The sequence below is a fragment of the Podarcis vaucheri genome (genome assembly GCF_965113315.1).
Source record: "Podarcis vaucheri genome assembly, chromosome: 14".
NCBI lineage: Eukaryota > Metazoa > Chordata > Lepidosauria > Squamata > Lacertidae > Podarcis > Podarcis vaucheri.
The window spans coordinates 9,009,155-9,026,266 of NC_138752.1; the positions used below are offsets into that span (position 1 = coordinate 9,009,155).

A 17,112-nucleotide genomic window follows, 5' to 3' on the forward strand; every position below is an offset into this window, starting at 1 on the left:
CCAGGGGGTAGTCCAACAACATTTTAAAGGCAATGGGTTCCCCACTCTTGCTTGAGAACTCAGAGGTTTTTGGACTGCAATTCCCAGAAGCCCCAGTCCCACTTTGGCTAAAGGCTACCTCAGAAGATGGTGGATGTTTTTAAACAGAGTTTGAATGGCTACCTGCCAGAGATTTTTTAACAGTGAATCTTGCAATGCCTAGATGAACCTTGGGGTTCATTCCAACTAAGGAATTCTATCATTCTAACAATAATAATATAGCGACAATAATATATAGCCATATAGGGATATAGCCATATAGGGAAGCTACGAATAGCTAACAAAGCAGACAATGAACGCAATCTGATGTTTAGCAATGCTCTGCCTCTCTCCATTCATATTCCACCCACCTCCCCTGCCAAGCACTCCCCCCCCCCCCAAATATGGGGGATTCATCTTCAATTCTCATGTGCAGCCTGGCTGTGTTTCACAGATCATCTCCCAACCTGTTAACACATTCCGGCTTTACTGCCTCCTGTGAGAGAATGAAGTGTTCATGAACAAGCAGAAATTCAAGAGGGGTTGACAATGACTTCAAGATGAGTCAGGCAAAACGCACGACTCGGGATTCTAGACAAAACGCTCTCCTGGAATTCCTAGGAGCTAACGTGCATGCATTCAAATATGCACAGCTGTCCAAAATCTGTCCAGTCGTCTGATTCGGGGGGGTGCCTATTTATTATATTCAGTTTTATTTATTAATGGGACACGGGTGGCGCTGTAGGTTAAACCACAGAGCCTAGAACTTGCTGATCAGAAGGTCGGCGGTTTAAATCCCTGTGACGGGGTGAGCTCCCGTTGCTCGGCCCCTGCTCCTGCCAACCTAGCAGTTCAAAAGCACGTCCAAGTGCAAGTAGATAAATAGGTACCACTCTGGCGGGAAGGTAAACGGTATTTCTGTGTGCTGCTCTGGTTCACCAGAAGCGGCTTAGTCATGCTGGCCACATGACCTGGAAGCTGTACGCCAGCTCCCTCGGCCAATAAAGCGAGATGAGCGCTGCAACCCCAGAGTCGGCCACGACTGGACCTAATGGTCAGGGGTCCCTTTACCTTTGTATCCCCCTTTTCCCTAAGGAGCTCAAGGTGGGGTGAATGGTCCCCTTCTCCATTTCCCCCCACAACAACCCTGAGAGGTAGGTTAGACCATGGGTAGGCAAACTAAGGCCCAGGGGCTGGATCCAGCCCAATCGCCTTCTAAATTCGGCCCGCAGACAGTCCAGGAATCAGTGTGTTTTTACATGAGTAGAATGTGTGCTTTTATTTAAAATGCATCTCTGGGTTATTTGTGGGGCATAGGAATTCGTTCATCCCCCCCCCACAAAAAATATAGGCTGCCCCCCCCCACAAGGTCTGAGGGACAGTGGAGCAGCCCCCTGCTGAAAAATTTTGCTGACTCCTGGGTTAGACTGAGAGATGGCGACCAGCCAAAGGTCACCCAGTGAGAATCATGGCTGAGTGAGGATTTGAACTCTGATCTCCAAGGTCCTAGTCCAACACTCTAACCACTATGCCATGCTGCTGCTGATCTTGGGGGTTTCTATAACTTGTTTTATGCCCTCCATAGGTAACCATTCATATTTTGTCTGGTTAAGGGAAAATAATATAAATATTTAGAAATATTTTTTAATTTTAAAATGGCAGGATATACACAAGCACACATCATTTAAATAGATTATATCGGGCTCCAGAATACTTTGGATTTTTGATATGTTTGTCTCTATTGCCTCTTGGCATTTGTCCTTAAGGCTCGTGAGGAGCCACAGTCTAAGGCTGCATAGACACTGTACATTGAAGGCACAATTAAAGCACATGGCTTCCCCCGAAGAATGCTGGAAGCCATTGTTCCTCCCAGAGCCCTCCCAGGAAGAGAGTCATTGGTAAATGTCAGGGACAACAGGATCACTGTGTGTGCTGCTGTGGAACACCAGTTTTGTAGAGTACCATTTTACTTCTGTGTTGGACATTATTCTCTCTCCAGTCTAGCCTTAAACTGATAAATTAGGCTAGCTTAGTTGTTATATTATCATAAGAATGTAAGAAGAACCCTGATCAAAGACCTATGTAGTTGCCAGGATACTACCAGTGGCTCCTGACTGGTTGCCCAGTAAAATATAAAGACAAGGAAAAGTTTCTTACCGTCCTTTTTAATTTCAATATTACAGAGAGAGGCTATAGAACTCAGCCTCTTGGATAGTGGCATTGTCCCATGTGAATCTCCACCCTCCCTCTTTCCCACTTCCTCCTTCTACGGGTGCTGCTATGTGCCCTCTGTCTTTGAGCTCTTTGCTCTCCTACTTTTATGGCTCACCAGGTTCTGGTAGATGGAGGGGCTGGGGTGCTTTCTAAAGACACAGTGTCAGTCACCTGCCATTCCAGTCCTGCCTCCTCCTCTCCCATTAGTTCCCAGCTTTCCCCTTCATCTGCCTCTGAGCTGTGTCCTCCCTCAAACCTCTGTTGTAAAACTACACTGTCTTCCTCTTCCCCCTCCCTGGAGGGGTCAGGATGGGGAGTTGGTCTCCACCATTCCTCCTTTGCCCACCCCCTGACAGTAGTCCAGCCTCTTCTGCCCCAGCAACCTCAGTCTTTCCCCAGCAAGGACCCACCTGCCTGCCTTCTTACTTGCAATCACTTTATCGGGTTGCCCTGCCTGTCACCTTCCTCCCCCTTAGTCCTAAATGTTGCGCATTGAAGAACTCAGTAGCAGGGGCAGGATGGAGGCAAGAGTAGAATCATAGAGTTGGAAGGGTAGCACAAGTAGAATGAATTGGATCTGCCTATCATGGACTCTGGCGCCACCTTGTTGTTGTTGTTGTTGTTGTTTAGTCGTTTAGTTATGTCTGACTCTTCTTGACCCCATGGACCAGAGCATGCCAGGCACTTCTGTCTTCCACTGCCTCCCGCAGTTTGGTCAGCCTCATGCTGATAGCTTCGAGAACACTGTCCAACCATCTTGTCCTCTGTCGTCCCCTTCTCCTTGTGCCCTCCATCTTTCCCAGGGTCTTTTCCAGGGAGTCTTCTCTTCTCATGAGGTGGCCAAAGTATTGGAGCCTCAGCTTCCAGTGAGCACTCAGGGCTGATTTCCTTCAGAATGGATCAGTTTGATCTTCTTGCAGTCCATGGGACTCTCAAGAGTCTCCTCCAGCACCATAATTCAAAAGCATCAATTCTTCAGCGATCAGCCTTCTTTATGGTCCAGCTCTCACTTCCATACATCACTACTGGGAAAACCACAGCTTTAACTATACGGGCCTTTGTCGACAAGGTGATGTCTCTGCTTTTTAAGATGCTGTCTAGGTTTGTCATTGCTTTTCTCCCAAGAAGCAGGCATCTTTTAATTTCGTGACTGCTGTCATGGAGCCTGGTGCTACCGACTGTTGACCTCTCTGCCTTCTGCCCTACCAGTCCCAACAGCCACTGGTACCGCTGCCTAGTTCAGCTGTGACAACCTTCCTTAGCAAATAAGGCCCTGGCGCACAGTAGAGGCATTCATTCCTCTGCGACCCTTTCAAATATAAATGAAATGGACTCCTCCCGCGATGCTTTTCCCTGTCTAGCTGAGGGAGAGCAAAGGGAGGCAGTGGAGGGGATTCCCAGGGCGTGACCCCCGTTGCATCCTCTTGAGACAAGGGCATCCTGACTCGACAGCTGTGTTTCCCTGCCGTAAGCGAAGAGGGATGGCAGGAACCTCCTAGGCAGGCTGGATGACTAGCGGGGAAGAGACTCAAGCTGCCGAGCGTGTGGATGTATTGGGGAAACGTTGTTGATTTATTTACACAGACAACCCAGCTGGTCTCAAGCAGTTGCCAGGCAATCTCTTTGCTCAAGTGATTGGAATCCACAAGGCAAAAAGAGAGAAGCTCCTCCAGTTCACCTCTAATGACAGAGAGCAAGGCCACAGGGACTGGAGGCGGGAGAGAAATCCAGTCTAGTTGTGCTATAGTTTGACAAATCCCATGATCTAGAGTTAGGAGTGAGCAGTGAGGTGGCCAAGTTTGCTGATGAAACTATATTGTTCAAGCCAAGGGTTGTTAAAACAAAAAGGGGTTGCCAAGACCTCTGGAAGGACCTCTCCAAATTGAGGGAATGGGAAGTAAAATAGGGAATACAATTGTGTGTAAAGTGATATATGCTGGGGAGGGGGATCTTAATTTCAACTATATGGTCATGGAGTCTGAACTTGCAGTGACAGACCAGGAACAAGGTTTTAGGTTCGCAGTATGTAGTTCGAGGAAGACATGCACCCAGTGTGCACCAGCTGTGAAAAAGGCAAATTCCATGCTAGGGAATGAGCATTAGGAAAATAACCTGCCATAATGTCATTGCACAAATATATGGCGCAACTGCATTTGGAATACTGTGTGCAGTTCTGCCTGGCTCACATCACAAGAGATGCTGTAGAGTTGACAACAGTTCAGCAATCAAAAGGGGATAGAGCAAATCACCTATTGATTATAGAATAATAAAGTAGGAAGGGACTATCTAGTTCAGGGGTCAGCAACCTTTTTCAGCCAGGGGCGGTCCACCATCCCTCAGACCATGTGGGGGGCCGGACTATATTTTGAAGAAGAAAAAATATGAACAAATTCCTATGCCCCACAAATAACTCAGAGATGCATTTTAAATAAAAGGACACATTCTACTCATGTAAAAACACTAGGCAGGCCCCACAAATAACCCAGAGATGCATTTTAAATAAAAGGACACATTCTACTCATGTAAAAACACACTGATTCCTGGACCGTCCGCGGGACGGATTGAGAAGGTGATTGGGCCGCATCTGGCCCCCGGGACTTAGGTTGCCCACCCCGATCTAGTTCAACCCCCTGCAAGCAGGAATCTTTCACTCCATGTGAGGCTCAAACCCAGAGCCCTCACATTCAGAGTCTCATGCCCCTACCAGCTGATCTATCCCTCAGGCTCTATGAGGAAAGGTTGCAAAATTTGGGGCTTTTAAGTTTAGAGATAAGCCGAGTAAGAGGTGATGTGAGAAATGTATATATTGTCTTTTCAGTTTGTTCCTGCAGAAGAGGGAAATGCTTTTATTAACCATAAAAATCATAGGGCTATAAGAAAATCGCAGCTGGGGTGTGTAGGGCTATAGGAATATTGCAGTCAAGGGTGTGGGTGGCTGTTGCTAGCATATTTCAAACTAGCTGTGGTCAAATGTTCTATAGGGTGTTGTTTCTTTAGAAATCATGAAGGTGGGGACTTTTTGAGAAAGATAAGTTGTGGCAATTTTCTGGAGAAATAGAGTGTATCTTTAGCAACCATAGCCAGGGGCTTTTTGCAAAACAGGTAGCTGAAACAGGTGTTACACACTTTGGTGAAATAAAGGAACCTAGCCTTATTGCTAAAACAGTATGTAAGGGGACAGGTAAAAAGGTAAAGGACCACAGACAGTTAAGTCCAGTCGCGAACAACTCTGGGGTTGCGGCGCTCATCTCACTTTATTGGCCAAGGGAGCCGGCATTTGTCCACAGACAGTTTTTCTGGGTCATGTGGCCAGCAATGACTAAGCCGCTTCTGGCGAAACCAGAGCAGCGCATGGAAACGTTGTTTACCTTCCTGCTGGAGTGGTACCTATTTATCTACTTGCACTTTGCTGTGCTTTCAAATTGCTAGGTAGACAGGAGCTGGGACCGAGCAATGGCAGCTCACCCCGTCGTGGGGATTCAAACTGCCGACCTTCCAATCGGCAAGCCCTAAGGGACTTTGGAGAACGGGGAAAATAAGTGGCTTTGGGGGATGAAAGAGGGAATGGGGGTTGGATTTTACATTGCAATAACAGGCGGACACGATAGGTGTGAACTTTGAATGCCCCTTCCTAGTGGGCGGCAAAGGAGGGACTTGCGCTCAGGAAAAGGGTTTATATATTCATGTTTTTGACAAAAAAGTGTGTGCCTGCCTTTTCAGGTCACCCACTTGCAAGTGTTTATTTTCAATAAAATATTGCTGCTTCATCAACTTTGCCCAGACTTTATTATTTCAAAGGAGTCCAGGAACTAAGTCCTGGGGACCGGCGTCTATATCTCACAGGTGACATGACAGAAGTATTTAAAATGATGCAAGGTGTAGAGATGGCGGATGGAGAAATGTTTTCCTTCCTCTGGCATAACACTAGATCTCATTGGGCATCAATGCAGCTGAACGTTGGAAGATTCAGATCACCTGGAGGAACCCGGGGTTTCAGAGGCAGGAAGGCTGCAGGGGTTTGCTTCCCAAGCATGTTCCCTGTGTTGGCCCAGGTAAAGTGCAATCATTGGTCACAGAAGGCCAGGGGGCGGGGCTCTGCACAGCCATCCCATTAGTATACAGGTGTGTGTGTGTGTGTGTGTGTGTGTGTGTGTGTGTGTGTAAGGGAGTGGGTCTTGTTTCATTTGGTGCACAGAAAACTCACCAAAATATTTCACAAAATTCTTTGCTTGCACAAAATAAAGGAATAGGTAAATATTTCTGGCACAAATGACAAATGGGAACTTAACCGCCCAACAAAACAGGCTAATTTAACCCACTTGCTAAATAGCTTGAGAGTTTTCACACTTGTTTATCTTTTTTAAAAAAAAAATGAAAGAAAGTAAAAGAAACCAGAAAGGAATATTCGTGTGAAGTGACAAAAATGCTGTCAAATCCATTTTCTATTGCGTAGAAGAATCTTACGTAAATCGTAGTATGTAGATCTCAGGCAGTCTGCATGCAGTTTAGAGTGTAACCTGTTTCCAGGGCTGGATTGAACTCTGATGGAGTCCCCCCCCCTTTCCTTAATGGGAGGGAGCATCAAGGCAGCTGCTCAAAAGCCTTCCACAATGAACGCAGACGAGCTTCGGGAGACAGCAGTCGGAATAATCTGCCATTTACAAGCTTCCGGATTGGCAGGTGTGTATGTTTTAATAGCTCATATATATACATACATATATATAGGCCAGGGGGAAACTTGTTTTCATACATATTTGTTATAAGCTGAGAATTCCACCCCCACCCAAGAAGTGGGAGGGGGGAGACAGTTTGATAATACAAGAGCATAATCTCTGCTGATTATCTACTCTATTTTTTTATTATTTAAAAAAATGCGGGCAGCAGGAGCCCTTAAAGAGAAGACAACTGCTGCTGATCTTTTTGAGCTGTTTTAATTAATGAAAATATGGACAGGCAGACAGAATAGATAGCTGGGATTCCTGCACTGCAGGGAGTTGGACTAGATGACCCACAGGGTCCCTTCCAGATCTACAGTTCTACGATTCTATGAAATAGAAACAATATATATATACACACACAGTCAGAGCATGGGGTGGCTAACCTGTGGGACCCTTCAGATGCTGTCAGATTCCAGCTCCCACCACTCCCAGCCAAGCCAGTCAATGGTCAGAGTTGGTGGACGCTGAAGCCCAGCAGCTTAAATTTAACATTTATAGACCTCACTGAACTATCACAAGGTGGTACGAAATGTGCCAAGCTTCTCCCGCCCCTGCTTTAAAAGCAGTAACTGAAAGTAGAAGGGGAAGTTCCTGGGTCCTCCATTCAAACAAAACAGGGCAGCAATAGGATCCCCAGAGATCATCATTTTGATTTTAACTATAACAGGAAGCACCTCCTACGATTAGGGCAAACCTCAGAAATAACCCAAGCAGCCCATGGTCAAGGCACCAGGGACAGCAGGATTGCTGTGAGATTTTCGTCTGCTTAAGATGAACAAGCTATACTGGCGTACGGTGGGTCAAGGGCTCCATAAAACTGCTTGGCTGAGACAAGGGCAACGGCATGCTTCTCAGCTGAGCAGTTTAAAGAAATAGAGGGAGGGACAAGCAGAGTGGAATGGCGGTTTCACTCAGCGGTGTGTCACTAGTGAAACCGTCACCGGTCCTGAGTCCCTCTGCATCCAGCGGCCAGTTGCAGCTTCTTTCTCCCATGCTCACTGGACGCTGGTGATAATAACTACATGCAGGGATCAGTAAATGTGTCTGAACTTGGCTGCCAAAAATTATTTCTGCTAGTTACTAGGCCTGGGCGATATATCAATATATCGCCCAGGACTGGTATGAGGAGCAGACCTCGGATATCGGCTTCACTCAGTGATATATGGCTGCTGAAACTGCGACCACTCCAAGTCCCTCTGCTAGTGACTTCCTCCAGGGTTATCGATACATTGCCCAGGCCTAAACATGTGTGTGTGTGTGTCTGTGTGTGTGTGACTGATATTCACTGTTATGCTGGACAAGTACCTGAACATTACGTACACTTTCATTGTTCTGTTTGTTGCTGCTGCGGTTTTTCTTGCTATTTAATGCATTTATTTGACTCTTTCAACGAAGAAAACGCCTCAAAGTCCCTTACAAATCCATACAGTACAAACGGCATGAAAAATCAGTTAAAAGCCAGAGACGAAAGCAAGATCCAAATAAGAGGAATCTTAAAAGTGCTCCTCCAGTAATACTATATATAAAAAAGGAAATCCCCCAACCCAATCTAGTTCATTAAGAAAATCCCCAAACTCGGTTCATGGGTGACTCTGGGTCATCTCTCTGGGGTAGCTTATCTTAAAGTTTTAAGTGTCTATACGCTTATCACATTTATAAATTTTAAATGTATTGTTGTATATTGTTTGCTTTCCTTCTGGGATTGTACCCCCAGGTGTGTTTTATAAGCTGGTCTCTGACCATAATAAATTATCTATATCTATCTATCTATCTATCTATCTATCTATCTATCTATCTATCTATCTCTATCTATCTATCTATCTATCTATCATCTATCGGATGAAGATAAAGGGACCCCTGACCATTAGGTCCAGTCATGACCAACTCTAGGGTTGCGGCACTCATATCGCTTTATTGGCTGAGGGAGCCAGTGTACAGCTTCCAGGTTATGTGGCCAGCATGACTAAGCCACTTCTGGCGAACCAGAGAAGTGCACGGAAACACCGTTTACCTTCCCACCAGAGCAGTACCTATTTATCTACTTGCACTTTGACGTGCTTTCGAACTGCTAGGTTGGCAGGAGCAGGGACCAAGCAACGGGAGCTCAGCCCGTCGTGGGGATTCGAACCGCCAACCTTCTGATTGGCAAGTCCTAGGCTCTGTGGTTTAACCCACAGCGCCACCCGCGTCCCTTATCTAAAGGATAATCTATCTATAAAAAGGGAAATCATTTTGAGACTCTTTTGTAAAAAAAGAAAAAGAAAGGAAGAAAGAAAAGAAAGAAAAAGCAATGAATAAATTTGAGGAGGATGAGCCACTGACCAGGCATAATGGAAGGGCATGAGATCCTTGGCATGACACCCTGCCTTGTTTTTATTCGTGAAGATGTGGCGGGTCCACTCCCAAACGCTCCCCACAGTAGTCTCCTGGAGTGTCACATTTTTAGAGTTTTGGCAAAGAGTAATACAGCCACCCACATCCCAAGCTAGTATTGCTCTGTCTGGCTTGTTTTTCTCTCCCCCCCCCCCCGGCAATACTGCTGCCGCCAACAGTCCCAGCTGGCACAGCTGGCTCCCTTCTAACCACTTCTGTCCCTTGCCATGCCCTGTGCCAATTGTCAATTAACCAGGGCGGATGGGTTCAATCTCCCTCCCCTCTCCCCCTGCGTCTCTCTCTCTCTCTCTCTCTCTCTCTCTCTCTCTCTCTCTCTCTCTCTCTGCCAAAAGAAGAGCCCCTGAGTACAGCAGGCCTGTCAACTGGCATAAGTAAGGAAGAGGAGCTATTGATAGATCCGGTAATAGTAGAAAAGCTACAGTCAAATAATAATAATAAGAGAAACTCAGGGCGATGGCAATAGTGTGCTCCGGGTATGGTCTTCACACCTGCCCAGTTCATATGGAAGGAAAATAAAAAGAACAGATGTCTACATGGGGATAGGGATGGGGAAGAAGCCTGATGCACTTTCTGTGACAGCAGGTGAACCAAAACACAGTCATCCTTCAAAATTTGCCTTTCTCTTAATTTTGAGATGCAGCTCTCCAGCCAAGACACATGTGCAAAGATGCATATTTTAGGGAGCATGCACGCATTAATATCAGGCAGCACTGCTCTGCAGAAATGCATACAGTCAAACCTTGGCTCTCAAACACCTTTTTTGGGAACATTTCTGCTCCCAAACACTGGAAACCGGGAAGTAAATGCTCTGGTTTTCGATTGTTTTTCGGAAGCCGAACATCCAACATGTTTTCTGCTTGAGTGCAGGAGGCTCTTGCAGCCAACTGGAAGCCGCGCATCAGTTGTTGGACATTTTGGAAGTCGAATGGGCTTCTGGAGTGGATTATGTTCAACATCCGAGGTTTGACTGTATTTTTGACAAAATTGCACACAACCATGTCTCTATAGGAAGAAATTCCCACTGACATGCTGATGAATAGTCATGAGGATTAAAAAGGAAAATCACAAACTGACATGGAAATGCGGGGAAGTGAACTCAAGACTGGAAAAATGAGAAATGGAGAGAAACCAAAATTGGCAGATTCGCCCATCCCTACGTGGGATCATCACATCATCAGCCAAAGGCCTGATGATTCTGGTGGCCATTTCTCTCTGATTCCTTTCTTTCCTCTTCATCTATTAAAGGGATTTTTCTTCCTCCACAGCTGGGGTAGCCCATGTAGTGCCCTCCATATAACACTGGACTCCACTCCCATCAGCCTCAGCCAGCATGGCCAACAGCCAGGGATGAGGGGAGTTGTAGTCCAACAACATCTGGAGGACATCATGTTCACATTGTGTAGACAATGCTCACCTAGCAATAAGACTTGATACATAAAGCAAGTCCCCATGTTGACTGATAATGACGAGTCAAAAAAGACGAACGCTGACAGCCCAGACTGGTCCTGTCTAGTGACACGTACATGTCTGGAGACTAAAGATAAGAGAAAAGCACTTTGCGATAAGGTTCCTTTTAGAGCACTCCATCTCCTCTGAGACCCTGAGGTCCTTCCGCGCAGAGTAGGACAGAATACCAAGGGTCAAAGGAGAACGTGCTCCTGCATTTGCATTCCTGACACTTCAGAGGGCGAGTTCAAGAAGCTGGTGCCACGTTATGTGGATACTGGCCTTACAGGAGAGATCACACGTGGCAGAATTGAGTCTTGGAGTAGTGCAGTGGAAAGGAAGAGGGGTGGCAATGAAGTTTATTCAATTGCACAGGTGGGGTGTTTAGAAAGTAGCTTCTTTTCTTCTTCTTTTTAAATGTCTTTGGGAAAGTTCCTTCTTCAGAGCTTAGACAGCCCAAGCTGGGCTCTAGCTAGGGCTGACAGCTTGTATTTGGGTGTCACTAATCAAGACATGGGGACGTGGGTGGCGCTGTGGGTAAAACCTCAGTGCCTAGGACTTGCCGATCGCATGGTTGGCGGTTCGAATCCCAGCGGCGGGGTGAGCTCCCGTCTTTCGGTCCCAGCTCCTGCCCACCTAGCAGTTCGAAAGCACCCTTAAGTGCAAGTAAATAAATAGGTACCGTTTTATAGCGGGAAGGTAAACGGCGTTTCCGTGTGCTGCGCTGGTGCTGGCTCGCCAGAGCAGCTTCGTCACGCTGGCCACGTGACCCGGAAGTGTCTCCGGACAGCGCTGGCCCCCGGCCTCTTAAGTGAGATGGGCGCACAACCCCAGAGTCGGACACGACTGGCCCGTACGGGCAGGGGTACCTTTAATCAAGACATGGTCTTCATACCCCACCAACAGAGGTAGACAAATCAAACTATCAGATCACCCAGACTATATTACACACATGTCAGACCCACCAAATGTCCCTATTATTCAGGGACATCCCTGGTTTAGAGAAGCCATCCATTTCTGATTTGATCCCGGAATGTCCCGCTTTTCCTTAAGAGTCCCTGTTTTCATTGGAGAAATGTTGGAGGGTATGGAGTTATCCAATCCCTGAGCTGTCTGTAGGTAATCCTGTATAGGGATGCTTTTTAAATGTTTAATGTTTTATTATGTTTATATGTTGGAAGTTGGAAGAGTGCAGCTTCCAAGCCAATAAGATATGTGGGGTATAAATAGTAAAATTATCATTATGGAATGGGATGTCCCTGTTTTCATTGGAGAAACGTTGGAGGGTATGACATGTGTCCCCCTTGGGGAGGTGTATTATAAAAAATGCACACATTCTAGTTACAGAACTCCTGCACTCAGTTACCTGGGAGTAAACCCACCCAAATAAACTCAGAGGTACTTACTTCTGAGAGGACATCTGAGTAGTTTGCACTTTAACTAAGGAGAAACAGCACAGGGACATTGAGGTCTCTTCCTATAAGCAGCTGCCTACTGAACTTAAGAGCTCTGGAAACAACTGACCTTGTCTAGCCCTGCCTGGTCACTTCAGTCCTCAGGTGAGACATTCTTAGCATGCTTCTGATATCTGTCTAATGTCTGCTAAAATAAGGGCTTTTAGTGTGGTGGCACTTGCCCTTTGGAATCTTAATGAACACCAGGCCCTGGAAATTAGGCACCTGCTTGAAATTCCTCTGTTCACCTAGGCTTTCCTTGACTGGTAATCTAGCTACGTTGATGTATTAAACTGATCCTCTGATTACCTGTGCATTTTGTACTTGTTTTGGGAATGTAATTTTAGTATCGATTTATACTGTTCGCTGCCATTATCTATTTCTTTCCTTGATGCCAGCAATATAGATCTTCTGCAAACAAACAAATAACATTTGAAAAGAGATGATCAGAAAAGTCCTAAAGCTGGATAATATTCGAGATACTGGCAAAACTCAGGAAGATGGTTATAATCTTAAGAGACTATTCCAGAGGTTGCCATCCTGCAGCCATATATATTCCTCCTGGTGCCTTTTATGATACCCACTGTAAATTGTATAAATGTGCTTAATTTCTCTCTCTCTCTTTCTCAATAGTGTACAGTAGATGGATCAATTAATACCTAGTGCCAGTGGCTTTCTGGAACAGCTGTTTATTAGCCACAATTAGGTGCCTTAATTGAGGGATGCAGGTGGCGCTGTGGGTTAAACCACAGAGCCTAGGACTTGCCGATCAGAAGGTCGGCGGTTCGAATCCCCGCAACGGGGTGAGCTCCCATTGCTCGGTCCCTGCTCCTGCCATCCTAGCAGTTCGAAAGCATGTCAAAGTGCAAGCAGGTAAATAGGTACCGCTCCCATGGGAAGGTAAACGGCGTTTCCATGTGCTGCTCTGGTTTGCCAGAAGCGGCTTAGTCATGCTGGCCACATGACCCGGAAGCTGTACGCCGGTTCCCTCAGACAATAAAGCGAGATGAGCGCCGCAACGCCAGAGTCGGTCACGACTGGACCTAATGGTCAGGGGTCCCTTTACCTTTACTAGGTGCCTTAATTGTCCAGTCAGTACAATCTTACTTCTCATCTTGCTGATTATTGAAAACAATAGTTCTCTATCAAGATTAGATTTGCATCCCACCTATCCTCTAAGGTGCTCAGGGCGGTCCATAGACCCCCTCATTCCGTCGTCACAACAGCTCGTTGAGGTTCCTGAGGCTGAGAGCTGTGGACTGGGGACTGACCTGAGGTTCACTCCCTAAGCATCCTGCAAATCTGAACCCAGGAGGTTTCGCTAGTCTAACATTTAACCATTATACCACGTTGGTTATAGTACAGGGGGGTCTCTTTTTATTCTCCAATGCCAAGTTTATGGATTATGTGTGATTATACAAAGCAGTGATTGGTGGCGTGAAGAATCCAAGACTTTTAAAGTTCACATTCCAAACTATGAATGACATTCATTTGCTTGTTTGCTTGCATTTGAGGCCTGCAAAAAAATGTGAGAAGTAAGAGTTTGCATTTCAAATTCATTTTGGCTCCCACCAGGAAAAAAACCATGGTTGGATGGAGAAAACCGACTAATTGTGTCTTGGCTTTCCTTACTCTAACCTCCAGAGCTGAAGTGCATTGAACTTCTGATACTTGGATTTGCTTGGGATGGGGGAAGTGTTGTTTTAGTACTGTTCCAGATCCAATTTCAGGCAAGGGTGAGATCTGAATATTCATGATCTCATGCAACTGCTGTTGGTCCTCCCAGCTACTCTATGACTACAGATGCCAGAAAATTCCTATGAGAAAGAAAAATTGCTGCAGTTCACATGCTCATCTGTGGTCAGGGACAGAAATTAGCTGAGCAAATACGATCAACATTATTTATGTAATTCATGAAGGGCTTTCTTTCTTACATTGGCTTTTTTTTACATTTTCTTTACAGTGAAATGAATGTAAGTGACGTAAATAGCTCCATGACTTTCATTAATCAGAGAACAAGGAGATGAGCGGCAGAAGCTGAACTGCAGCAGAAGGGAAACAGTGCTGGCTGTGACTAATATAGCTCAGAGTGGAAATTGCTGCCTTCTTACATCCATCAGTGACTCCTCAATGCACAAAGTCCTGAATGTTGACCATACAATTGTACAAAGGGCAACAAAGTGCTCTTGTTCAGGGCTCTAGCCAGCCCGCCCTGTCTTCTTTCAGGATATTCCTTTCCACACCTTGTTTTCTGTTGCCCTCTCCAAAAGGGATACTCAACATTTTGTGGCTACCTGAGCACGCTCAGCTCCCACTGGACTGTTTACCAGTATCCCCCTTTGGGATTTATTTCCTAAAGATGTTTTATACTACTCCTGCAAACCTTGCGGTCCCCCAGTGCCTACCGATACCTCCTTCTTATGAGTAGACAGTGGCATTTTGGCTGCATAAGGATCGACAAATGAGCTTGCTATGAGTAGCCAGATACGACACAACAACCGCAAAACATTTTGCTAGCATAAAGTGAAATCAGATAGTATTTGGAAATAGCAGCCAAATAAGTGTAATTAACTTCACTGTGGGGGTGGAGAGCAAGGGGAGCGATTCCAGACTGACTTGAACTCAGAAACAGCAGGTCCTGAAGAATTAAATGCCCTGTAGACTGTAACCTTGATGGCAGAAAGAGAGGAGGAATTAAAGAACCTTTTATTGAGGGTGAAAGAGGAGAGCGCAAAATATGGTCTGAAGCTCAACATCAAAAAAACGAAGATCATGGCCGCTGGTTCCATCACCTCCTGGCAAATAGAAGGGGAAGAAATGGAGGCAGTGAGAGATTTTACTTTCTTGGGCTCCATGATCACTGCAGATGGTGACAGCAGCCACGAAATTAAAAGACGCCTGCTTCTTGGGAGAAAAGCAATGACAAACCTAGACAACATCTTAAAAAGCAGAGACATCACCTTGCCAACAAAGGTCCGTATAGTAAAAGCTATGGTTTTCACAGTAGTGATGTATGGAAGTGAGAGCTGGACCATAAAGAAGGCTGATCGCCGAAGAATTGATGCTTTTGAATTATGGCACTGGAGGAGACTCTTGAGAGTCCCATGGACTGCAAGAAGATCAAACGTATCCATTCTTGAGGAAATCAGCCCTGAGTGCTCACTGGAAGGACAGATCCTGAAGCTGAGGCTCCAATATTTTGGCCACCTCATGAGAAGAGAAGACTCCCTGGAAAAGACCCTGATGTTGGGAAAGATGGAGAGCACAGGGAGAAGGGGATGACAGAGGACGAGATGGTTGGACAGTGTTCTCGAAGCAACTAACATGAGTTTGATCAAACTGCGGGAGGCAGTGGAAGACAGGAGTGCCTGGCGTGCTCTGGTCCATGGAGTCACGAAGAGTCGGACACGACTAAATGACTAAACAACAACAGGCTGTAATGGAAACAGGAAATGTGGATACAGACTAACACATCCATTGCCTACTCTAGCAGTCCTTGATTCACCATGGACACAAGGGGGCACCATCGCTGGTTTCCCGGCAGCTAGTCACAGATGTGGGGAAGGACTCTCCATCAAAGGATGCTCTTGCAGACTGAGGCTGATTCAGCTCCGCTCAGGCTCTGCCCAGCTGCCAGAGAAGTCACAAAAGACGGAGCAGCTGTTTGTTGCGCTCCTGCAGTGTGGCGGCAAATGCCATGTCCATTGGTGATGGCTCATTTGAGCCAACTGCTCTCATTAAGAGCAGCACACGCCGCGGAAGCCGATGTGTGCAGCTACTTCCTGGCCTTTTATCGGGCAGCATCCCAGCTTGACCCAACGGTGTAAAGACGAGCTGTGCAGGATCAAGCCCAAGGACCATTCCTGTTCTCACAATGGACAACCACTTGCTCCAATGGGAAACCCGGAAGAAGGAAAAGAGGGCAACAGCTCTCCCTCCAGTTGCATAGCTTCAACTTTTCCCTTTTCTCACGAGGAATCCTATTCGGAATAAGGGAATTTCCCTTCAAAAAAGGGAAACGTTGACAGCTATGTCCAGTTGCCATTCCCAACAACTGGTATCCAAAAGCATACTTTCTCCGACCAAGTTGAACATGGTAGGGCAGCGCCTCAAGTGATTTCATGGGCAAGCTTTGCATGCACACACATGCCAGGGCCACATCCAGTTAAGGGTTCAATCCTGGAAACATAGGGGACATACGTAAGTTAAAGAGCATCGCTGATCATGTGTGAAGTGCACCAACTTCATCCCTGAAGAAACAGAGCTAGGCTTGCAAAGGGAGTAATTGAGCTTTCGGGAAAGGAAGCCCTCTGATTTGTGCACAGTACAGAGGTTCTCTGCTACCCCAGTGCGGACGTCTATACACAAATAGCAAACTAGTACTTAGTTTCAGTTGCCCTTGTGGAGCTGACTAGGGGGAAGATGGGGACAACAGAACTAGGATTACAGTGGTACCTTGGGTTACACATGCTTCAGGTTACAGATACTTCAGGTTACAGACTCCGCTAACCCAGAAATAGTACCTCAGGTTAAGAACTTTGCTTCAGGATGAGAACAGAAATTGTGCAGCGGCGGCGCAGCGGGAGCAGGAGGCCTCATTAGCTAAAGTGGTGTTTCAGGTTAAGAACAGACCTCCAGAACGAATTAAGTTCTTAACCCGAGGTACCACTGTACTTGTATAACTCAGCGGAAAGGAGGAAGGAAGCCTGTTATTGCCACTGGCGCCACCTGCTGTTGATTTCCCTGCCTTTCACCCAGTATAAATCATCTCTCCAGTGGCCTGCATACTGCAGCCTTCCTGGGATTCTGCACTTCCTGAAAAGCCCACGATGTCCTCAGCAGGGCTTCATTCTAATCACAGAAAACTA

General features: G+C 46.3%; 1 protein-coding gene across 2 annotated transcripts in view; it reads right to left on the reverse strand.

Annotated features, from left to right (window-relative positions):
* Positions 1 to 17,112, reverse strand: part of HCN4 (hyperpolarization activated cyclic nucleotide gated potassium channel 4) — a 127,259-nt gene that overhangs the window by 41,003 nt on the left and 69,144 nt on the right. The window lies entirely within an intron of this gene.